This window comes from Dama dama, chromosome 6, assembly GCF_033118175.1.
Source record: "Dama dama isolate Ldn47 chromosome 6, ASM3311817v1, whole genome shotgun sequence".
In the NCBI taxonomy this organism is placed as follows: Eukaryota; Metazoa; Chordata; class Mammalia; order Artiodactyla; family Cervidae; genus Dama; species Dama dama.
In genome coordinates this window covers 2,803,085-2,827,424 of record NC_083686.1, presented here as the reverse complement: position 1 = coordinate 2,827,424, position 24,340 = coordinate 2,803,085, and positions in this window count along the sequence as shown.

Here is a 24,340-nt window from a genome sequence, read left to right as displayed (position 1 = left end):
TTGTTCTAAAAGAGATTAATTCTAAGAATTCAAGAAATAGGAAGACAAACAGGAAACGAATAGTAAGTTAGTATTAGTCACTCAGCATGTCTGACTCTTTGCAACCCCAAGAACTGTAGCCCACCAGGCTCTTCTATCCATGGGATTCTCCAGGCAAGAATACTGGAGTGGGTTGCCGTTCCCTTCTCCAGGGGATCTTGCTGACCCAGGGATCAAACCGGGGTTTCCTGCAGGGTTCGATTGCAGGCAGATTAAGACATCTTGCAGGCAGATTCTTTACTGTCTGAGCCACCAGGAATGCCCAAATTGTGAGACAGTAGTTATAAGCCAACTATATCAGTAATTACACTAAATATAAATAGACTAAATACTCTAAGTTAAAGTATAAGATTGTCAAGCTGGATAAACCCTTCACAAGCCACACCTCTTACATCAGACAAAAGTTACTCCTCATTAGCTGAGCTCTCAAATTCCTGCCCATCATGGTTCTCATATGCCTGTCAAGCCTTGTTTGAGACACCATCCTCCTTGCACGTCATGCAATAGAAACACCAAAACGCTCACACTATTCAAAACCTCAGGCCTCCAGGCCTTTACACACGCTGTTCTCTGTGCCTGGAATGTACCCCCCCACACACACACACAACTGTCCCACCCTCACCCCAAATATACACACACGTACACTCACACATTATTTGCTTGGGTCATGACTTGAGACCCAGATCAGGCAAGACCAGGCTCCACAAAACCTATCGCCCTCCTCTTTTCTCTATTTCACACTAATTGGGGCCTTTACACTGTTTTGGCCACTGTTCCTCCTCCCGCTGTGAGGAGGCTCACCAAGAGAAGGGACCGCAAGGGTCCATTTACTGCAACTGGGAGACAGGGCCAGCACATGAGACCCTGGGAGCTTCACTGCCTGCAGAGAACAGTCCTCACGGACAGGCTGACGTCAGCGGGCCTTCGGCAGATGCCAGGCTTCTCAAGCATCGTTACTTAATCCACAGGAGACCTCTGAGCTGTAGGAACTGCTATTACACCGCTGTACCGATGAGGACGCCAGGGCTTATAGCAATAAAACTGACCCCGGGACTCCGCTAGGAAGCACTCTAAAGCAGCTTTCAGTTGAGTGAGGAGGCCTGCTTTTAACAAGTGAAGGGGTGGAGGCATAAGAGAGGTCTAGAGGCTGGGGGAGGCACAGGACAGGGGCAGCCAGCCTGGTCACGGGAGTCCTGGAGGGCTTCTCAAGGAGGTGGCATTGAGGCTCATCCAGAGGTGGATGAGTAGGAGCTGGGGATGAGGGCAGAGAGCACTCCACGCAGTGGCCTGAGCTGTGTGCGGTCCCAGAATTGGGACAAAGTCCGCAGCATCTCTCCCTGGCGTCTCAGGCTCTTAAGAATCTGCCTGCAATGCAGAAGACCCTGGTTCGATCCCTGGGTCGGGAAGATCCCCTAGAGAGGGAAATAGCTACCCTCTCCAGTACTCTTACCTGGAAAATCCCACGGACAGAGGAACCTGGTGGGCTACAGTCCATGGGGTTGCAAAAGAGACACAACTGAGTGGCTAACGCTTTCACTTTCCACAACATCAGTCAAGCTGCCAAAGACTCACGTGGTGGAGTCTCAGCGTGAGGAGGGCACGGTAAGAGTGGAGGCCAGCGAGGATTCCTGGCCATCCAGTGCCTGGCACACTGTTGGTGCTCTGGGAATTATCTTAGGACCAAAGTGAGCTCACCAGTGACCCAGCTGTTGAAAGATAAAGCCTGCTTGGACCCACGCATCTGGGTTGTTAGGGTTGTTTCCAGGCCCTCGGAGTTTTCAGCAGAGCCTTGTCCTGGGTGGAGGGAGGTGGGCGGCCAGGCCCACTGCTTGTACTTGATACCCACCTCCTCCTGCAATTCTCTCTCCAGCCCGAGGCCAAGGTATCACAGATGAAGGCCCAGGAGTCCCAGGGCAGCCCAGTCTTCCTCACACAGAGAAAGGAGCAGACGTAGACCCCGCCTCCCCAAGGCCTCCTGGAGAAGACAGCCGTGCAGGTCAGAAGATACACAACCCTAGTCTCATGTGCCTGCCCGGCCCGTGTGAGCAAGCTGCAGCCTTCATCCTGATTCCCTTCTATCTGCACTTTACAGACAGGGAAACCGAGGCTTAGAGAAGCGGTTCCTTAATCTGCCTGCGAGATATAGCCATGCCTGGGGGCAGGAGGGGAAAGCTCATGGGTGAAAAGACCTGTTGGCCCAGCCCCACGGCTTCCTGCTTCCCCTCTCACCTCCTCTGGGCCTCAGCTTCCCCGACTATGAAACCAGGAGGTTCAATTCAGTTCAGTCGCTCAGTCGTGTCCGACTCTTTGCGACCCCATGGCCTGCAGCATGCCAGGCCTCCCTATCCATCACTAACTTCCGCAGTTAACTCAAACTCATGTCCGTTGAGTCGGTGATGCCATCCAACCATCTCATCCTCTGTCGTCCCCTTCTCTCCTGCCCTCAATCTTTCCCAGCATCAGGGTCTTTTCCAATGAGTCAACTCCTCGCATCAGGTGGCCAAAGTATTGGAGTTTCAGCTTCAGCATCAGTCCTTCCAATGAATATTCAGGACTGATTTCCTTTAGGATGGACTGGTTGGATCTCCTTGCAGTTCAAGGGACTCTCGAGAGTCTTCTCCAACACCACAGTTCAAAAGCGTCGATTCTTCGGGAGATTGGCCTACCGGAATCTAAAGGTCCCTGGCTGTTCCAGGGGCCCTGTGGGTCTTGGACGATTAGTGCCCTGTGTCCTGCACGTAGAGCTTGGCCACAAGACCCTTTTGTCTTTCCTGAGTCTGTCACCCCTTCCCTGACAAACCCTCTCCGCCCGCCCCCACCCTCGCCCTCCCCGAGCTATTGCTCCCTTGCCCCCAAGTCAGCACATCCATGTTCAAGCAGAACTGGCTCCCACCCCCCACCCACATCACCAGGTGTGCAAAAACGCAGAGTTAATTCCTGAGCAATTAATCCCATTAACAGGCAGTGATTCACAGCCTTCAACTGGGAGGCTGCCTTCATTACGGAGTGTTAACCAGGGCAGAGCAGCACCTCCCTAATCCTTTGCAAGTCGTGTAGGGCGGCCGCCTGGACACCTAAACACCCGCCACTTGGAAGATGTCCCAGAAATAAACTGCCCCTCCCACGCCTCCATGGCATCCCGCATGCACGCACCCCCACCCCACACTCCCCAGGTACCAACCCACGTGGGAGCTGAGTGCTTGGAAGGCCTGGGGGGGCAGAGGTGCCTTGCCAGCCCGTGCGGAGTTCCCCCCCACCCCACCCCGCCCCCTGACGCTGAGCGGATGTCAACAGCCCACGGCTGATTGAGAACGATCGTTTTCAGCATGGAGTCAGCCAGGAATGGATTTATCAAACTGTTAACTGTGCTTATCGCAAATCACTTTAATGATGTGTTAACATTTAATTAGATCGCTACCGAATGCTTCTGATTACGCGTACTGCCCGTGAACCTGACCATCAGAGCAAAAACAGTCCCGGGAAATGGGCCGGCTGCCCCTGGCCTCTGCCGGACGCGGGGTCCTAGGCCCTGCAAGGAGCTCCTTGGCCGGGTGAATTTCTGGGCATCCGTTTTCAGCCTCGGGCGAGTCCCTCACATTATGGGGTGGGGGGAGGGGATGCGTTGTTGACATCCTGCATCTCCTAGAAAACAGACGTCTGCTGTCTTTTTCCCGGCAAATCAGAATGATGGGTCTGCCGTCCGCAAGGCGAGGACTCTGATGCCATGAGGACGCAGAGGGAGAAGGGGGCGTAGACCCCTGCTTCCCCACGGCTGCCTTGAGAAGACAGCCGCGAAGGTCAGCAGGCACGCACTCCTGGGGCTCACGCGCCCGCCCCGCCCGTGCTGAGCGAGCCGCAGCCTTCACCCCAATTTCCTCGTACCTGTACTTTACAAACAGGGAAATCGAGGCTTCCAGAAGCAGTCCCTTAATCTGCCCTCGAGATGTAGCCGTGCCTGGGGGCAGGAGGGGAGAGGTCACGGGTGAAAAGACCGCTGGGATCACAGGGGGCTGAGACATCGAGCTGAGAAGCTTCGGCTTCACGCTGCAGGGAGCCACACGGTCCCCCCATATTGAAGATACGAGGCAATAAAAGATGATTCAACTTAATCACTTGGAAAGAGGAAATCCAAGAGCCCGGCCCTCTGTGTGCCTGGGGCCGTGTGGGGCCTGCCTGGGGGCCGACTGGGAGCGGCAGGGGCTGCTTCTCACGGCTCCGCGTGTCCAGATCCCGCCAGGATGGCTGGACGCCCACGAGACCCTCTCTTTCCATCACACACACACACACACACACACACGTGCATGTGCATGCACTCCTGTGCGCATCCGTGTATGCAGGCACACACACATGTCTTCACACTCACACTCCACACGCACACACGGCTGCACCCAGCGTCTGCCCCGCGTGGCTCACACCATCACACGCACAGCACCCGACCGCCCTCCGTGTTCCCATCCCCACAGACGGAGAAGCCTCGCTGCCCCCTCCCCTGGGCCCGACTTGGGCAAAGGCCCGTTTCCAGAGGCCGCGCCGATGGCCCCCGCTGCCCTGCCCCTCCTCGGGGGCCACAGTGGCCCAGCACCTCCGCCAAGGGGCCAGGGCAGCAGCTGGGCCGCCTCCACCACCCCGGCTGTGCTCAGAGCCGGCCGCGGCCCCCAGAAGCCCTCCCTGACGTGACGCGAGCAGACAGGCGCAAGGAACAGGCCCCGCGGTCATGCAGAACGCAGGGAGGTTCCCGGCCGGGCAGCCGGCCAAACGGCGCTGTGCCCCCCGCCCCCAGTCTGGAGCGCCGGAACCCGGGCCCCACGTAGCGGGAGCCCCGTCAACCGGAGGAAGCCGGAGGCCTGGGGCCGTCCCGTGAGGGCCCGGACCGTGTCGGGGGCCAGGGGGGCGGGGCGTGGGGAGGCGAGGGCAGCGTGCCACGTGGCGTCCAGAGTCGGCCCAGCCCACAGCCCAGATGGAAGCTTCCAGATGAGTCGGTCCGTGAGAAGAGAGCAGGCGTCTGTTCGCCGGGCCCCAGAGCCTGGGGCAGCCTGGGGAATGATTGACCTGCGGTGAAATCGTGCGTCCTTAAGCTGGCGAGCCCTGGGCTGCCCGACAGATTCCACATACGGGTCAGCTCCCTGAGACAGATTAGCACCGAGCTGCCCCCCACCCCCACCCCCGCCTGCCCCGCGGGGGCTGCAGAGCCCGGAGCTGCCCCGAGGTGCTGCCGCCTCCCACGCCACCGAGGACAAAGGCCAGAGCAGGAGAACCCAGGACCCCAAACCCAGTTCGTCCTATCCGAGCCCCGCTGGGGGAACCCTAAACGGGCTGAGGTTGTTTCTTCGCCCTGGGGATGGCCATCACAGGTGGAAGCCGCCTCCCGGGACCCGGCTTGGAGAAGGTGCTCACAAGGGTCAGGCTGGGGCCTCTGGGCTCTGGGCGGGGCTGCGGCAGGGCGCGGGTCACTGTCACCTTCCAGGTGACACGCAGGCAGCAAGGAGACCTGTGTCTCCTGAGCCCAGTCCACACCTGCCCAGAGAAGCTTGACAACTCTACTCGCTCCAGAGCGGAACCCCCTGCCCCATGCACAGCACCTCTGTTCCCTGTCTGTCCCACGCCCTCTTGCAGACGCGTGGGAGCTGCTGGAACGCTGGGGGACCCGGAGCCCCTCACCACAACAGAAAGTGCCTCCAGGGTTGGCAACAGAGGGCCTCGTGAAGCCGGATGGCTGGGTCCTTTTTTTCTTATTGCTCTGGATGCTACCTGTTTGGAGTGAGTCTGACAGAGGGCGATGTTGGGGGTGGGGGGTGAGCGATAGGAACTCTTCCTCTTTGCTGGTGGGAATGAAAACCTTCAGAATCCGTCGGTGCAATCCTTCGGAAAACTGTCCAGTGTTGTCTCCCAACACTGAGAGCTCCCAGCCCAGCAATTCCACTCCACTGCACAGCCCAGAGGGGCCTGTCTGGGGTGGGGGGCATCAGGGGATGATCCCCAAGATGCTCACGACAGCATCCCTCACTCAGGTCCCAACTGGGAACAGCCCAGTTCACCTGGGATGTGCGTGAGCACCTGTGCCTGGGGTGAGGTTTCAAGTACGTCCTTCAGTGAGGACAGGTCGCCGGAGGACGGGATTCCTCCTAGCTTCTTCTTCTCTGAGCGGTCACGCGCGAGAGTCTGGGGACACGGCTGCATCCCACGTGTCACTCCCGGTGCCTTCCAGGAGGCGGAGGGGCCAGCAGGCAGCCTTGGGTGGCCCTGTGATGAGCGTTGGCCAATGGGATGTGAGTGGATGAGACGTATGCCCTGTCCAAGCAGGTGCCTTTAAGGATGACTCTGTATCTTCTCCTTTCTTAGATATAGAGAGCCAACAAGCTAATGGAGCCGAAAAGCCTGGCAAACGGCAACTTCACAACCTTTCTTGGAAAAAGAGAAACGATACAGTGATCGACAGTCCCCAAATCCAAAGAGAAAGAGGAACCAGCGGGAGGACTTGATGTGAGCACTTACTCTGCCTGCAAGTGAAAGTGAAGTCGCTCAATCGTGTCTGACTCTTTGTGACCCCATGGACTGTAGCCCACCAGGCTCCTCTGTCCATGGGATTTTCCAGGGCAAGAATACTGGAGTGGGTTGCCATTTCCTTCTCCAGGGAATTTTCCCGACCCAGGGATCGAACTCAGGTCTCCCGCACTGCAGGCAGACTCTTATCCATCTGAGCCACCAGGGAAGCCCCACTGTGCCTGAGATGGGGCTTAATCAGAACCAGAAGGGGGGTCTGACTCTCACCTGTGGCCAGGTCACGGGCACCACGCTGCAAGGAACAGTGGGATGCTTCTGGGGGTGGACAAGAGCTTGCCCCCTTTGAGGCTTGTGCAAAGGAAGATAAGAGTTGAGGTGGGAGCAGATATTGAGATATTTGCCTCTCTGGCAAAGCAGCCTGGCCCCCACCCTAAAGCCAGGTCTGCGGAGGAATTTGAAGCTTGCGGTGCCCTTGGGGTAACTAGAGCAAGAGAAAGCGCCGTCTCAGCCCAATTCTTGACCGATTAACTCCAAGTTCTCCACATTACAGGCCATTGAGAAGGAAACGGGCACACAAACTGCTTTCCTCTCCTATTTGCTTTCAGCAAAGAATCATGATGTATTAAAAGGCAAAAAACCACGATAGACTGTTGGACTCCTGCATGCACCTACCTCTGTCTCTGTCCCAGCCTGGCTCCGGTGACAAGGAACCAGAGTCCCAGAAATCCAGGCGCTTTGTCCAGACCAAGCAGCCCACCAGGGAAGGGTCAGGACTCTCACAACTTTGCCCGAGAGTGCTTCCTGCATGTCTGTGTTGTTTTGATGCAGCACTTGCTCTTAAACAGGAAAAAGGAGGTGAGCTGATTTCAAACTCGTAACTTCTGCATGTGTGGGAAAGCTGAGGTCACCTGGCAAGGAGCTGTCTCAAACTCCAAGGCAAGATTGCTCTATAGGGAGAGAGGGGCCACAGGCTCAGGGCCCCCAGGGATGACGAAGTGGACATCAGTGAGAGGAGATCAGCAGGACCGGGAGGTACCCTGGGAGGGTGAGCACCAGCTAGGCGCACTGGGGGCTGAGAGCTTGGGGGAGCCCGTCCTCTGTGGGATCTTTCTTGCAGACCTTCAAAAAAGGTCTCAAAGGAACCCAAAGACATGTCCACCGTGGCGTGGTCCCGGAGGAGGAGAAGGGCAGCACGCGGAAGGGACAAGACACATCACTTGGGTCCTTCGTGGAGCAAAACCTTAATCTGGCCAGGGTATCGGGGAAGCTGTGGAAGGGGGCCCTTCTCCCGGGCTAAGGGCAGGATTAAGCAGTGAACCCCCAGAATAGCTGGAAAATGAGCCGGAAGACCACAGCCCCAAGAATTCCTGGAGCACGTGCAGCCCTCAGGCTGAGGCTGAATCAGGACCACAGCGATCACACGCCCTCCAGCTCCTGTCACCACGGTAACCAGATGTGAAGCCCAAAGAAGAGTGAGCTGGGAGAGCACAGAGAAGGAAGCCAGGGGGGAGGACCTCTCAGAGGCACCGAGGCCAAGGAAGACCCAAACTCAGAGCAGGCAGACGTGGCTAGACATTGTCTGCCTGCACTGCCGCCTGAAGCAGAACAACCTCAGCAACAGCGCATCTCAAACCCTTCCCAGCCCTTACCCAGAGCAGCAGAAAGCCCCACATTAAAGGTCCAGCAGAAAGAAAGACGTATGACTTCTCACAAAAAAAACCTGGGGCTTGTGAAAAGACCAGAGAAACAGATGTGTTCCAAAGAGACAGAGTAAGCCTCAGAACCAGACTCAGATACCGTGCCCACGCAGGAACTGTCTGACCAGGAATCTGAAGTCGTTGGGACTTTGCTGGGAGTCTAGTGGTTAAGACTATGTGCTTCCAATGCAGGGGTTGCAAATTAGACCCCTGGTTGGGGAACAAAGATTCCCCAACATATCCCAAGGTGTGGTAAAAGAAACAACAATAATAAAATGAAATAACCACGATTGATGTGATGGGAACAACTTGCATGATCAGATGGTCATTTTGTGCTTTTGTTGTTGTTGTTGTTTGATTTCTTTTTTTTTTATCTTTATTTTTTTTCCATTTATTTGTATTAGTTGGCGGCTAATTACTTTACAATATTGCAGTTGTTTTTGCCATACATTGACATGAATCAGCCATGGATTTACATGTATCCCCATCCCGATCCCCCCTCCCGCCTCCCTCCCCATCCCATCCCTCTGGGTCTTCCCAGTGCACCAGCCCTGAGCACTTGTCTCAAGCATCCAACCTGGGCTGGTGATCTGTTTCACACTTGATAATATACATGTTTCGATGCTGTTCTCTCAGAACATCCCACCCTCGCCTTCTCCCACAGAATCTCAAAGTCTGTTCTGTACATCTGTGTCTCTTTTTCTGTTTTACATATAGGGTTATCGTTACCATCAGATGGTCATCTTGGCAGAGAGACAGAAACGTGGAGAAAGCCTCCAAAGGAAATAGTAACAGTGAAAATGCATAAACAGGGAGGGAGAAGGTCTTTCGTGGGAGATTCAGTAGGATCAGTAGGAGCTACATGGTTGAAGAAAGAGCCACCAAACATGAAGGTAAGTCAAAAAATTACCTGAGCAAGAGAAAAGGGCAAAAATAAAACTGATAGAGCAAACATGGGTTGTGGAACAATATCAAACATTCTAACACATGTGTAATTGAAATGCCAGAAGGGGAGGAGAGAACAGACGGAAGAGACATTCAAAGAAATGATGAATGGCAGACACCAGCACACAGATCCAAGAAGGGAGGTGGTGGAGGCAGGCAGAGTTCAGACGACTTTTCGGGCAGTGGGGATACTGTGTGTGATACTACACTGAGGGATCCGTGTCATTACACATGTGTCCAAGCCACAGAATCACAACAGCAAGAGTGCCTCCTAAGGTGAACTGTGGACGTCGGGCAGCTGTGACCTGTCAGCGAAGGTTCATCGTTGGTAAACCACGTACCATTCTGATGAGTGAGGCTGATTGTGGAGGAGGCTCCCTGTGTGTGTTGGGTGGGGGGGGGGGGAGCGGTCAGGTGGTATATAGGAAATCTCTGTATTTATCTCTCAATTTCATTGTAAACCTAAACTGCTCTTTAAAAATAATTAAAAAAAGAAGAAAAAAGCTCTGAGAACACCAACCAGCATAAATACCAAAACCAAACAAACAAATTAAAAAACCTCAAACAAATGCATAACCACATGCAGGCATACTCTCCAAAGACAGAGAGAAAATAATAAGGCCAACCAGAGTGGGGAGAAAAGAAGCATTATATACAGAAGAATCCTGGAGGAAAATCCCCTGGAGGAGGGCATGGCAACCCACTCCAGTATTCTTGCCTGGAGAATCCCCATGGACAGAGGAGCCTGGTGAGCTACAGTCCATGGGGTCACAGAGAGTCAAACAAGACTTAAGTGACTGAGCAGGCATGCATGCACAGAGAAGAATAAAGACAGTTTACAGTGGAGTTCTTAGCAAAATGATGCAAGACAGAAAACAATGGAGGGGATCTTCAAAGTGTTGGAAGGAAGAAAAAACTGTCAACTTCAAGAAAATATCTTCTCCTAAATGAAAAGGAAGTAACAACCTTCTCAAATAAATAAAAATTGCTTATTTGAAACAAAATGCTTTTCAAGGAGATCAACAGCAAAAGAAGTGCTAAAGAAGTTCTTCAGGTGGAAAACCCTTATATTGGGCTGAAATTTAGAAATGAAGTTACTGGACATGGAATCAATGAAGATGAAATTAAACTCATTTTTTTTTTCTATTTTCTAACTGCTCTAAAAGATAAACAAGATAAAGCAAAAATTGTAGCAATATGTTTATGGCATGTATAAAAGTAAATAAGAAGAAATTGAAAATATAACATTCTAAGGTCTTTATATGTGAAATAGTTCAGTGTTATTTGAAGGTAAACTCTGATTTATTAAAGATAAATATTTAAACTAAAGGGAAAACACTGGAAGTTGTTTAAGAGGTATAAATAATAAATCTATAGACAAGATAAGATGGAATCATGAAACAATACCCAGTTAACACAAGAAAAGGCTAAAACACAGGAAAAAGAAACAAAGAACAAATGAAACAAACAAAAAAGACTAGTAATATGGTAAATGGCCTGTAGCCCACCAGGCTCTTCTGTCCATGGGATTTCCCATGCAAGAATACTGGAGTCGGTTGCCATTTCCTACAAGGGGATCTTCCCAACCCAGGTATCAAATCCAGGTCTCTCGCACTGCAGGCAAATTCTTTACCGTCTGAGCCATCAGGGAAGCCCCAGATTTTAATCAAACCTTATCAATAATTACATGAAGCATGCACATCTAAACATATCAAAAAGGCAGATTGTGAGTTTTAATCTTTAAAAATTGAGAATCAATTAAATGTTGTCTATGGGAAACCTACTTGGAATATAAAGATATAAACAGATTACAAAAAAGTAAAAGATAAAAAGAGAGGGCTTCCCTGGTGGTCCAGGGGTTAAGAATTTGCCTTGTAATGCAAGGGACACAGGTTCGATCCCTGGTCGGGGAAGATCCCACATGCGGCAGAGCAACTAAGTCCGTGTGCCACGGCTGCTGAGCCCAAGCTCTAGAGCCTGCGAGCTGCAGCTAGAGGCCATGCTCTGCGACAAGGGAAGCCGCTGCAATGAGAAACTCAAGCGCCACAACGAAGAGCAGCCCCCACTCTCTGCAACGGGGAAGCCCACACACAGCAGCAAAGACCCACCACAGCCAAAAAAGAAAAAGGTGAAAAGAGTTAAATCACATAAACACTAAGCGAAAGAACTATGCTATTATCAGACAAGTTTAGACAAAGCAATGTTATCGGAGATGAAGAGGAACATTGCATAATGACAAATGTAGAGCCATAACAATCCAAATGCATATGCACCTAACAGAGATTCAAAATACAGGAGCTCCAGACTCATGGAACTGAGGGCTATTCCGTTGCTCAGTTGTGTCCGACTCTTTGCAGCCCCAGGGACTGCAGCACGCCAGGCTTCCCCACCCTTCACCATCTCCTGGAGTTTGCTCAAATTCATGGCCATTGAGTCAGTGATACCATCCAACCATCTCATCCTCTGAAGGAAGAAATAGACAAATCCACAAGTGTAGTTGGAGATGTCAACTCTGTCTCAGAAAGGGACAGAAAAAAACCCAGAAGCCCAGTAAGAATGAAGAACACCTGAACAGCACTGTTAGACCCAACTGACATGCAGAGAACATTCTGTACAACAACAGAAAAACGCAGAAAAATATACCTGGATTATAGAACGAATCTCAGCAAATCCAAAAGAATAGAAACCATTTGATCTTAAACCATAACAACATTAAACTAGAAATCCACAACAGAAGAGTGTCAGGAAAAAAAAATTATTTCGAAACTAAACAACACACTTGTGAAAACCATAGATAAGAGAGTGAGTGTCTAGGGAAATTTTAAAATATTTTAAAATGAAAATAAAACCTATCAGCATTTGTGGAATGTAACTAAAACAGAGCTTAAAGGAAATTTTATAGTCTTAAAATAATTACTTTAGAAAAGACTAATGATCTCAAATCAAATAATATAAGCGTCCACTGTAAGAAACTAGGAAAAGCAAAGCAAATAAACTCAAAGCAAACAGAAGGAAGAGAATTATACAGATTAGAGAAGAAATCAATGAAATTTGAAACAGTAGGAGAAATCAATAAACCAAAAGCCAAGTTATTTTTAAAGATCTATGAATCAATAAACTTCTAGCACAAATGGTCAAGCAATGAAAAGGAAAGGCAAAAATTATTGGCAGGAAAAGAGCGGCTGTTACTTCAGACCACACAGCTAGTGAAGGAAGACAAGGGGCCACTACCAACACCTCGATGATCATAAAATCTCTTGTAACCAAGTTTCATGAGATGGTTAAGATTTTCATAATTAATCAATGTAATGTACCATATTAATAGGTTAAAGAAAACATGCCATACGATCATCTCAATAAATGGAACAAAATCATCTGTCAAGATTTGAAATATATTCATGATAAAAAAAATTAGCAAACTAAAAATATGAGGAAACTTCCTAACCTGAACAAGAGAACTGACAGCATTGACAGCTAATATCTACTTAGTGGTGAAAGAATGGGCATTTTCCCTTAAGATTAAAAGCCAGCCGAGGATTCATGTTGGTGTTTGACAGAAACCAACACAATACTATAAAGCAATTATCCTTCAATTAAAAATAAATATATTTAATTAAAACTAAATGAAAAGAAACCAGCTAAGGATGTCCTCTTTCAACACTCTCATTCAACATACCGTAGAAGTCCTAGCCAGCGCAATAAGTCAAGGGAAAGAAATGAAAAGAATAAGAAAATAAGAAATAAATCTCTCTCCATTCACATATAACATGACTTCTATGCAGAAAATCCTGAAAACTCTACAAAGCAAAAAGCTCTAGAATTAATAAGTGAGCATTGCAACAACTCATGATCAACAAACAAAAATCACTTACATTTCTCTGTATTAGCAATGAAGAAACGGAATTAGAAATCAGAACAAATGCACAAACAATAGCACTGAAGAATGAAATATTTAGGTATAAAATATGTAGTCTGCACGCTAGAAACTAAAAACACTAGTGAAATCAAATGACAGATTTGGAAAGAACAAAGCTAGAAGACTCATACCATGTGAATTCAAAACTTGCTTCAAAGTGACAGTGATCAAGATGGTGAAGTTGTAGTGAAAGCCAGACGCACAGATCATCAGAACAGAATACAGAGCCTAAAAATAGACCCATGGAGAGTCAAACGATTTTTGACAAAGGTGCAGCAGCAATTAAGCATGAGAACAATCTTTTCAATCAACTCTGCCAGAAAAACTGTGCGTTTATGTGCAACGATCTCTCAACCTCACACCTTATAACAAAATCAACTCAAAATGAAATACTGAAAAAACACTTGCTCAGTAGGCTAAGTTGTTTCCGACTCTTTGCAACCCCACAGACCGCAGAACGCCAGGCTCCTCTGTCCTCCACTGTCTTCCAGAGTCTGCTCAGACTCGAGACCACTGAGTCAGTGATGCCATCCAGCCATCTCATCCTCTGCTGCCCCCTTCTCCTCCTGCCTTCAATCTTTCCCAGAATCAGGGTCTTTTCCAATAAGTCAGTTCTTTGCATCAGGTGGCCAAAGTATTGGAGCTTCAGCTTCAGCGTCAGTCCTTCCAGTGAATCTTCAGTGCTGCTTTCCTTTAGGATTGATTGATTTGCTCTCCTTTACGTATTTAAAAATACATAAACTTATAAAAGTTCTAGAAGACATAGAAGAAAACGTATGACCCTGAATTAGGCAGTATTCGTAGACAGGATACCAATAACATCATTCACACATGAAAAAGGCTTGCTAAGCTTAACTCTAGCAAAATTTAAAACATCTGCTCTGTAAAACAAAAATTAAAAACAAACAAACAAAAAGAACTCTTAGCAGAATGAAAAGACAAGGAGAAAATATTTGCAAATCACATTTCTCACAAACGCTTATATTTACAGTATATATGAATAAAAAGGTCTCAAAGGTCAACCATAAGAAAACAAATAGTTTTTTTTTTTAAGAGGGAAAGATTTAGACCACGAATCCACTGAAGAGGATATACAGATGACAAGTGAGCACGTGGAAAAATGCAGGGAGAAAAAGAAGAACCTGGAGTATCTTGGGGTTCTAGGAACTAGGGGATTGCTTTAAAAGAGAGATGAGAACATGTTACAAGACCACCAGAGCTCATGTGAGAACATGTGTAGTGACCAAAGCTAGAATACCTTAAACAACAAAATAGACAGAGATAGTACTGGATTAGAACCCAAAGAATAAAATAAACACCTTTGAGTCCATACTGAGAAAGAAAGAAAGAGAGGAAGGAAGACAAGCGGGAGGGAGAAAAGAAGGAAGAAAAGGAAAAAGAAAGACATAACAACTCTTTCTTACAGAAGAGTTCTGAGTAACACATGGAGGAAAAAACAGGGAATTACCATTGGAACACCACAGTAATAATTACTGCAGGCACAGTCCAATGGTGAATGCTCAAATCAGTAGGCAAACGTTTCAGGAGAGGCAGGATATTTGCATAGCCTCAATGTATGTCTTCCAAAAGGATTACAGATTGCAAAAAGGAAAACAGTAACTTCACAAAGAAGTCTGGCAGGCTCCAGGCTGACTTAGTGACCGAGGCCAGGTGCTCCTGTAACGGGACATACGGTCAGTCCTGATAGGACTGGCGGGAGGGCACGCACACCCCCTGCTGCTCTTTGTGGTGATGCAGGATCTCAGCTGTATCACGAGAAAACCTCAGAAGAACCCACACTGAGAAGCAGTCTACGCAACAACTGGCCTGCACTCTCCGGGTCTCCAGGTCATGAAGGACAAGGGAAGTCGGAGGAGCCACATGGATGGGAGGAACCTGGGGACACATGAAAGCTAAATCCAACTGGAGTCACAGACCAGCTAGATTCTGGAACTGAACTAAGAACTTCAATGGAAAATCTGGTATATCAAACTGACTTCCTCACTACAGGTCTTTATACTCCTGTGTGGCTCAGCTGGTAAAGAATCTGCCTGCAATGTGGGAGATCTAGGTTCAATCCCTGGGTCAGGAAGATCCCCTGGAGGAGGAAATGGCAACCCACTCCAGTATTCTTGCCTGGAGAATCCCATGGACAGAGGAGCCTGGTGGGCTACAGTCCACGGGGTTGCAAAGAGTTGGACACGACTGAGAAGCCGACACACGCACCGTGGTTCTATGAGATGCTAATGTGAGGGAAGCCTGATGAAGGGCTTGGGGGCATTTTCTGTGCTGTTCTTACAATTCTCTCAATCCAAAATTATCTCCAAATAAGAGGTTAAGAGCAGAAAGTGATTGAGAAGAAAAAAGCTGGACTTTGCACACAGCCTGATTTCAAGACTTCCTGTAAAGCTACAGCAATGCAATCAGTGAGATATTGGGGGGGAAAAAAAACTCACAAAGATCAATGGAACAGAATACAAGGTCCAGAAATAGAGCCATAAGCGCACATGGCCAATTGATTTTTGACAAAGATACAAAGGTGATTCAGAAATACAGGCTTGTCTCTTCAACACACGGTGCTGGGACAACCAAATGCAGTACAGTAAGACCCCACCCATACCTCACACCTTATAAAAAATTAACTCAAAATGCATTACAAGCCTACATGTAAAACGTAAAACTATAAAACTTTTAGAAGAAAATATCCATGACCTCAGATGAGTAAAGTTCTCTTAGATACATCAATAAAAGTGTGATCCATAATAAAAAAAAAAAAAGATAAATTTGACTGCATCAAAATTCTTTAAAATTGCTTTGCAAAAGATATTGCTAAGAGAATGAAAGACAGACCACAGACTAGGAGAAAATATTTACAAATCACAGAGCTGATAAAGCATTTGAATTCAGAATATATAAAAAACCCTCAGACTTCAATAATAGGCATATTAACAACCCAACAAAAACTAAGCAAAGTGTTTGAACAGACATTTCACCAGTGAAGATAAATAAGCTTTTGAAAACACACTCCACATTATGCATTGGGAAACACACTTTAAAAATTAAAACCGCAATGAGATACCACTCCACAGGTATGAGAAATGCTAATTTTTTGTTAGACTTATGCTACCTGTGCTGGCAAGGATGAGAAAAAAACAGAATTCTCCCATATTGCTGGTGAGAATGTAGGGGAAATGGTTTGGCTGACTCTTACCAAGGTTAACACACACTTTACCCAGGACCCACCAGCTGTAGTCCTAGGTTTTTACCCAAGGGAGATGAACCCAAAAGCCCCTCAAATGGAGACTGTGTCAGCAGAATCCATCGGATCCATCCACTGGGTGAAATACTACTCAGCAGAATAAAAGACTGAACCACTTACTCCCAGGCAGCCCGGCTGAATCGCACAGGATTATATGCAGAGCCAAAGAAGCCGGATCGAAACCACCTCCTGTGTGACGCCATCCAAATGACCTCTGGAGAAGAAGGAAACAGGGCTGGAGAGAAGATTGTGGACACCACAGGCCGTGGGTCGGGGGAGGCTTCAGCTACAATGAGAGTTGGGAGGGGTGGTCACGGCTCTGCCCTGCGCTGGGACTGTGGCGGTGGTCTCAGGACTCCAGCGTTCGTCAAGACCCTGTAAACTGCACGCATGCTCACGCAAGCTGCCCTTCCAGAGGGAGGCGGGGCCACAATCCTCACCTCTCTGGCTCTCTCTGCTGGTCCCGACTCTGACTCCCTGTGGCTAAGCCCATGCTCAGATGTCCCCCACTCACCCCCTGCCCTGTTCTGCAGTATCTGGGCTGGCCTGACCCCTCCCTCAGCTTCTTGGGGGTACCTGGGCTGGCCTGACCCCCCCCTCAGCTTCTCTGGGTTGAGTAAGCCTGCTCACCTTTGAGAAGTGTCTGCTCCTTCTCTAGGTGACCCCGCCCAGCACCAACCATGTGACCCAGCTGGACCAATCAGAAGCCTGCCCTGGCATTTTATATGCAGACCCTGGCGAGAGAGGTGGGGGAGGGTCTCTTTTTACTGTGGATTTGAGCTGTGAGGGCGGCCAGGGGCCACCGCCTCTGCCTTTCAGAAATGTCCAAGAGAAGGTGGCCCAAGTGTATCAAAGACGAGGAGCCCTGGCTTCAGTCTGGGGGCGGGGAGCCTGCCCCCTCCTGCTCCCTTGCCGTCTGGAACAAACTGAGGCTCCAGTCAGGCTGGACTCAGCGCCCTGGCCCCCAGTCCTGGCTCAGCTCCCCTGGGGCTACTTGTCAACCCCAGGTCTGGAGCTCTCACGCCAGGCAGCACCCCCAGGCTCGAGGTCTCTTTGGAACCCTGCCACACTCTCCCTGAGCAGACAGAAACTCAGGCAGAGGGAAGCCATGGGAGAGGAGGCAGGAGGACTCCCCCAAACCAGGGCCAGAGGGCCCCCAGCTCACCCCCAGGTACCAGGCCAGGTCCAGCATGCAGAGAGGCCCAGCCTCGCCCTGCTCTTGGCAATAGCTGGGTCCCCCCCAGCTCCAACCCAGCTGGTCCTCCCCCACAGCCCCCCACAGACCCCCAACTCCCCCCGACCCAGCCCATTAACTGGGCCACATCTGCCGGCCGAGACCACAGCTCGCCCTAGAGCCCGCTGCCCTGCCTTCTGGGGCTCCAGCGGGTCCAGGCTCTGCCTCTCACCACCAAATGGCTCCGCTCCCGTGATGCGCCAGCCCCACGGAGGCTCTCCAGGCTGGGCTCCTGGCGGCCTGCTCCCCTGTGGACCAGCCTCCCTCCCCCCCGCCCCCGCTGGAGCCCAGCCCAGCTCCTTGCCAAGTCCGTCTGGAAGCCCGGGCCACCCTGTGCGGGCAGGGATCGTGCGTGCGTCATTCCACAGCCCTCGGATGCTGGGAACTGCACTTGGGCTGGGAGAACCCACTTTGCTCCACACCAGCCCCGTCACCCAGGGTCCTGAGAGGGGAACCCCTGCCCGCCCGTGCGCCCCCACGGCAGGTCCTGCGACGGGGTGGGAGTGCAGATGAGAAGGCAGGCACAAAGTGGTGGCCACAGGCTTGCTTAGACCCCGGGATGCGGTCTGTGCTGGGATCCACGTGACAAACTCTGAGGAAGAGGGTCCTTCTAGGAGCAGAGCCGGGCCTGCACGCCAGGTGGTAGCTGAGTGTCAGAGCGACCTGCCCTCCGGCTGTCCTTCACCAGGCAGGAGACCGGGAGCTCGTGCTGGCTGAGGCCGGCGGGGTCCCGACAGCAAGGAGGGCTGCTTGGACGTTCTGTCTCACGCTGAGCTCCGTCCGCCCCCCTTGCCCACCGTGTTCCTCACCCCGCTCGGTTCTTGCCGGCACCTGAAGACGGTTTTCCAGCATCTCACCCCGCAGGCTGGGGAGGGACCTCTAGGGCAGTGGTGGAGCCGGCCTTCCCAGGGCCCTTCCTCTGGGCCAGCCGGTGATGTGGCCCTCCACAGAGGGGCATTGGCGCTGCTGGGAGCGCGGGGTGGGCACACTGCACCTGGACTCTGGGCTGCCTTGGTTGGGGTCGGGACCACGTGGAGACCGGCCTGCCCCATGTACCAGGCCAGCACAGAGCCAGCTGCCCCAGGCACCTACCCAGCAAGTGATCGCTAAGCGCCCCGTGGGTGTCAACTCCACCCCGGGCTCTGAGACGCAAGGTGGTGGAGGCCCCTATCCTCATGGAACGTTCTAGAGGGGACCCAGAAAGCAAACAGCAGGAATCTAGGACGGTTAGAGAGGGGCTGCCCAAGCTGTGCCAAGGGAACACTAAGCTCTGTGTGTGTCGGGGGGTCACCTGTAAGGAAGGGGGTCACCAGTAGATGGGGTGAGATACAGGCCTCCCTTGCCTTCTGCCACAGTGGGGATCCCAAGGGAGGCAGAGCCCTGGTCCAGGACCTCCAGCCTCCAGCAGCCTGGACGGGGCTCCTGGGAAGGCGCCTGAAGGGAGGGGTCAGAGCTTGAGCCCCGTGGGCCCCAGGGATGGGGGCCACCACAATGGTGGCCAAAAACCTAGACACCATCTCTCGGGTTCAGAGACTCCATCGCTCCCACCGTTGGCTCCAGCTGCCCGGAGCATCCGTCGTCCTGAAGACAAGGGGCCAGGATCTGCCCGAGCAAGGCTTGTTCTAGCGGTCGGCATGGGAGCCCAGAGCGTGGCCGTCAGGGCTGGGGTGGAGGGAGTCGGGGTTCCTGGGGGCCCTGCATTCACCGTTCAAACTGCAGGAGCGTCCAAGCCTCCAGGCGTTCACCGCACTGCGTCATCTCTGATTCCGGGCTTCATCGTTGGTTTTGAGACGAGTGATGTGGGAAACTCCACCCAGAATGCACTGGCGTGATCACAAGGCGTGTGAACATCACCTGTGTCTAATGGAACCAAACCAGGGAAAAGGCTGCGGGCCTCTTTAACAGAGCGCCGAAGGCCGTGAACAATCAACGGTGTGAGACTTACTTTAAAACGTTCACCCTTGTTTGGCGAACCAAGTTTTTCATCAGCAATAACCCTCAAGAATTTGAAAATAGGATTATTTGTTTATGCATTTAAACTTTTTGTTTTATACTGAAGCATAGCCCATTAACATTGTTGGGATAGTTTCAGGTGGACAACAAAGGGACTCAGCCATACACACCCGTGTGGCCATTCTCCTTCCAAAATGGTCTCGGTTTTGGTCTCGAGACCAAAATGGGAGGTCTCGGTTAGAAGTACCACAGTTAGAAGTCTTGGTCAGGAGTTCCTCTTGGCCATTCTACGCATTAAACAGTGTGAAGTGAAGTGAAGCCACTCAGTCGTGTCCGACTCTTTGTGACCCCACAGACGGTAGCCCACCAGGCTCCTCGGTCCATGGAAATTTCCAGGCAAGAATGTGGGAGTGGGTTGCCATTTCCTTCTCCAGGGGATCTTCCCAACCGAGGGATCGAACCCGGCTCTCCGGCATTGCCGGCGGATTCTTTACCATCTGAGCCACCGGGGAAGCGATGTCAACAATGTAGAAACGCTCAGATTTTTTCTCCCCGTTACATGCTCTAGTTTCTCCTACTGTTTAAGAAGAGTTACTTGGAAGTTTTACAGAAATTCTTCATGTTAGATTGTTTATTTTCTTATCATAATGATATAAAACAAAACAAGCTTTTTTTTTTTCTCAAAGTCCTATACCAACTCGGCTTTACTTGGAGTGTCATTCTAATAGGACCGTGTTCTTGTGTGGGTATGAGACGGGAAGCAGTCTGCCTCTTAAGGTTCTGGGTGGAATGTTCCAGGCAGCGGTGGGCATGGGGGAAGGGCCCCGTCTCTGGGTGTGAAAGAGAGCAGTCAGGGGGCCGGGGGCCTGGAGCAGAGGGGACAAGGGGGAGGTGTGGACCTGACCCCGAGATCACGGAGCAGCTGGGTCTCCTGCCGCCCTGCAGCCCCTCCACGCGGCGATTCCGGGCCGCCCCCGGGGGAGCGAGGCCTGGGCATTTTAGCAGACTTGTTGCTGGTACCGCAGGGCTCCCCCTGGGACCACGTGACACTTTAGCAAGGGAAGCGGTGTCCCCAGGGAGCAATCAGACACTTCTGAGCACTTTGGAGAGGTGACCCGGCCCCAGACGAGCTGCGTCCCGGGGCTGGAGTGGGGGGACCTGGGCCCTGGGGTGCGGAGCAAGGCGGGGGGCGGGGAAACACCCAGCACACATTAACGCGGGGCGCGCCAGGGTAATGCACTCTCAAGGCAGCGGGATCGATCGCCCTGCGGGGCGTCCGCGTCTCTAAATCCCAGGCCGAAGGGCTCAAGCCGCTGGGCCTGGGGCCCCTCAGACCTGGGAGGAGGCGGTAGGCGCCCACCCCGGAAGCCCTCCGACTCAGGCCCACACCTTGAAGGGCCCAGAGCACAGGGAGGCGGGTCTTCAGGGAGAGACCCCAGACTGGAACTCTCAGCCGTTTGCCAAAGTGGCCATTCGGTCCCTAAGGTCCCTCGGGTCACTCGGAAGAGAGGACGGAGCTGCCCAACAAGCCAGGAAGCGGGCCCCCCACCCCCGGGCCGAGGGTACGCGTGAAGGTGGGCAGGACCCTCCCGTCCAGCTCTCTGTGGCCCCCGGGGGCTGCTCACGGCAGGGCTCGCTTGACCAAGAGGAGGAGGGGAGAGCATGGGCTGTGCCCGGCGCCGGGCCCGGCGGGCACACAGGGGCAGGCCACCTGTCCGCCCCCTCCTCGGCCTGTTCGTTCGTTCACTCCGTCCTTCAGCACGACGTGCCCGGGCGCTGGCGTGATGCTGGACGCGGTGGTGGTCCCTGCCCGGGTGGGGCTTCCAGCCCCCTGGAGAGGGCAGAGTTAAGGCACGGGGACAGTGGCCTCGGGACCTCCTGTGGACACACAGCCCAGTCGGGCCCAGCGGGGTCAAGGCCAGACCCGGCCCGCATCTCAGCATCCTCCCTGCTCCCTCGAGGCCCTAGGATGCTGCCCCATCCCTCCCCAGGCCCCTCTGGCTGCTTCTCCTCTGTCCCTACTCCGGCCACACGGGGCTCCTAGCACGTGCTGCTGTTCCATCTGCCAACCATGCTTTTCCCTCCCCATCCCCCCACTGCCCAGCACCCCCCAGATCAGCTCAGACAGCCCTCCGCCAAGGGGTCTCCTGACTCCCGCTCAGAGTTGCCCTCACTGTAAACACCCACACCATCTTTAGGGCCTGAGGCAGAGGGTTTTACTGGCAGGAAGGGCATCCCCATTTCACGGGGGTTTTGATTACCATGAAACTGATTAAAGTTAACATGAAGTTGCATTTTCAAAAAGCTGATTTTCCTAAGCCTTTAAGCTCTAAAGCCTTGTGGCTTTAAAGCTGGTCACTGTGGAATCAGAAAATTTCTTTCATGTGTCCTTTACTTAGCATTGGAGTCACTCAGAATGAACACGTACGCGCTTGCTAAGTCGCTTCAGTTGTGTCTCTTTGCAACCCCTTGGACTGTAGCCTGCCCAGTTCCTCTGTCCATGGGGTTCTCCAGGCAAGAATACTGGAGTGGGTTGCCATTCCCTTCTCCAGGGGATCTTTCCGACCCAGGGAGTATGTTATTACATTGTATATGTTTCGTGCACGGTGGGCTTCTGTATCTTGCATTAGTTCAGTTCAGTTCAGTTCAGTCGCTCAGTCCTGTCTGACTCTTTGCGACCCCATGAACCACAGCATGCCAGGCCTCCCTCTCCATCCCTAACTCCCAGAGTCCACCCAAACCCATATCCATCGAGTCAGTGATGCCATCCAGCCATCTCATCCTCTGTCGTCCCCTTCTCCTCCTGCCCCCAATCCCTCCCAGCATCAGGGTCGTTTCCAATGAGTCAACTCTTCCCATGAGGTGGCCAAAGCATTGGAGTTTCAGCTTCAACATCAGTCCTTCCAATGAACACCCAGGACTGACCTTCTTTAGGATGGACTGGTTGGATCTTCTTGCCATGATCATAGAAAACTAGCCAATCTGATCACAGGACCACAGCCTTGTCTAACTCAGTGAAACTAAGCAATGCCGTGTGGGGCCACCCAAGAAAGACGGGCCATGGTGGAGAGGTCTGACAGAATGTGGTCCCCTGGAGAAGGGAATGGGAAACCACTTCTGTATTCTTGCCTTGAGAACCCCGTGAACAGTATCTTGCATTAAGAATATGCTAATTAATTATTATTGAATAGGGGTGATGGACCGGGAACCCTGGCGTGCTGTGGTCCACGGGGTCACAGAGAGACGGACACGACTGAGCGACTCAACTGAACTGAACTGAACTGAGAACAGGGGATCTGGGAATTCCCTGGAGGTCCAGCGGTTAGGACTTGGCGCTTTCACTGACAAGGATGCAGGTTCTGTCCCCAGTCGGGGAACTAAGATCCCACAAGCTGCTCGGCACAGCCTAAATAAATAAATAAATGGAATAATTTTTTTTTTTTAATAAGAGATCTGACAGCCCTTCGCACCCTAAAATGAAGAGGCCACAATGGTGAAATTTTCAGGTACCCTCCAGACCAGGATGCAGGACTCGGCAGGGGGTGGAGAGAGGGGGGAGGGGGATGCTCCCTGGGTGAGGGGGTGGGTGTTCCCTGGGCCTGTCGCTTGTCAAGGTGAACTGCCCCCCACCCCCAGCTCCTGTGCCGGAAACTGAAGCATTGTTGCCACTCCAGCCCCGCCCCGCCCCCTCCCAGCCTCGCTTTCTGGAGCCTGGCCAGGCCAGTCCTTAGCTCCCCACTGTCCAGGCCTCTCCTCAAAAGCAGGGGTGCTGAGGGTGGGCCTGGAACATCTGACATTCACGAGGCCGCTCTGGCCGAGGTGTGAGCTGCAACCTAGAGCAGAGGATGCCGGGATCCCTTCAGAAGCTCACCAATCAGAGTCAGTCAGGGTGGTATGAATCAGCAGAGTCAGGACTGAAGTTCAGAGTGAGGACTTCCAGTCTCATTTGTCCTAGACTTCTGGGCAGGCTATCAGGATGCAGAAACAGGTTTCCCATGGCGAAGGTGATAGTGTTTTCCTCTTCTCCACCCCGTTTTGTGATTTTCTTCCCCCCGCCTTCATCTTTAAGACTTAACCAGGCAGTTCTTCTGAAAGAAGAGTCGAGGTCATAGGCTGGAGAGGGGGCTCTGGCTCCCAGCACCCTCCAGACAGAAGGGGTTCGGGAGGAGCGGAGCACAGTGCTAAGGTCATGGACTCCGGGGCCCAAGCGCCTGGTGGCCGGCCCAGTTCAGCCCCAAGAGCTGCGTGACTCTGGGCATGGTACTTAGTCTCTCTGGGCCTCGGTTTCCTCACCTGCAAAGTGAAGACAAAAGCCTCAGGGCTGCCTTGAGGTCAAGTGAGCCACTCACACAGAGGTGGCACGTAAGGGTCAGCGGCAGCTTTGTCCTGCTGTGTCTGGACGCGTCAGACAGACTGATGCCAGATAAGGTGGGAAGGACAAGCGATGACCGGCGGATGGTGCCAGCCCCTCCCTTCCAGATGGGGAAATGGGGGGAGAAGACCTGCAGAGCCACCTGCAAGATGAGGGTTGAAGGGAGAGCCAGCCAGAGGTGCCCACCCTCCGGGCCTCTCCCCTTCACGCCTTGGGCCTCCCTCAGTCGTCTCACCTGCCAAATGGGGACGATGATAACCGGGCAATGTCCGTGAAGCGTGAGCTCTTTTCTTCTTCCTGCAGAAATGTGCTGAACGGCCCGCTTCGGTCTGTGCTGGGTGCGCGACAGCAAGAAGCGAAGAGGCCCCTGTCCTTGGAGTCACTGTCTGATGGGGGAGCCAGGCAGGTAACCAGCCAAGAAGTC